This window comes from Suricata suricatta, chromosome 4 (assembly GCF_006229205.1).
Source record: "Suricata suricatta isolate VVHF042 chromosome 4, meerkat_22Aug2017_6uvM2_HiC, whole genome shotgun sequence".
Lineage (NCBI taxonomy): Eukaryota > Metazoa > Chordata > Mammalia > Carnivora > Herpestidae > Suricata > Suricata suricatta.
In genome coordinates, this window is record NC_043703.1 from 128,118,454 (window position 1) to 128,118,835 (window position 382).

Consider the following 382-nt stretch of genomic DNA (forward strand, 5'->3'; position numbering starts at 1 on the left):
CCATATGTTTGCACTCATAGGTCTAACAGGAGAAACCTGACAGAGGACCATAGGCAGGGGAAGGGGGAAAAGAGTTGGGGAGAGTGAGGGACACAAATCATGAGAGCTATTGAATACTGAAAACCAACTGGACCAAAGTGGGAGGGGGAGGGAGGGAAAGGGATGAGGGTCATGGAGGGTGGCACTTGTGGGGAGAGGCACTGCGTGTTATATGGAAACCAACTTGACAATAAACTATTATATATTAAACAAAAAAGAAAGAAAATGTAGAGATGCAGTTAGGAAATGAAAACGTCTATAGTTCTCTGTTCCTTCTGTGTACTTTGAACCCAAAGTTTGTGAATTATGATATTTTGATGATATATGAAGTTCTCACTCACCA